Consider the following 621-nt stretch of genomic DNA (forward strand, 5'->3'; position numbering starts at 1 on the left):
TAAACCAACAAAGCTTCTTATTTCTGACACATTAGTAGGTCTTACCCAATTCTTCACTACTTCGATCTTAGAAGGATCCACCATCACTCCATCCTTAGAAACCACGTGCCCCAAGAAGGACACTGAATCTAGCCAAAACTCAAACTTGGAGAATTCGGCATAAAGCATTTTCTCCCTTAACACTTCCAACACAATTCTCAAATGCTCCTCATGTTCCTTCTGTCCAGTCTCCCCACATCCATAACACTCTCTGGATTCAAGCATAGGTCTCTGTGAGAATGACGTAGTCTGGGGATAACCTCCAAACTCCGAGAAGTGTGGACCAGTCTGCGGTGGACCCCCAACTACAGTCTGCAGTGAAGACTGAATAGGTCGGGCTGGATAACCTCCTGAACTCTGCCCTCTGGAGTAAGAACCATTAAACTCACCTCCCTTACGAAACCTTTTAGATGTCGATGCCATGGTGAAGTCATCTGGCTTCACTCCCTCCACCTCTATCACGAAGTCTACCACTTCCTGAAAGGATTTCGCTGTAGCCGCTACCTGTAAGGCTGAAATCCGCAAATCTGAACTCAACCCCTTCACAAAATGGCGAATCCGCTCTTGTGGACTGAAACAAAG

The 621-nt window shown here is 46.5% G+C and overlaps 1 pseudogene; it reads left to right on the forward strand.

Moving 5' to 3' along the window:
• Positions 1-621, forward strand: part of LOC114073893 — a 19,721-nt pseudogene that overhangs the window by 6,148 nt on the left and 12,952 nt on the right.

Source organism: Solanum pennellii, chromosome 5, assembly GCF_001406875.1.
Source record: "Solanum pennellii chromosome 5, SPENNV200".
Taxonomy (NCBI): domain Eukaryota; kingdom Viridiplantae; phylum Streptophyta; class Magnoliopsida; order Solanales; family Solanaceae; genus Solanum; species Solanum pennellii.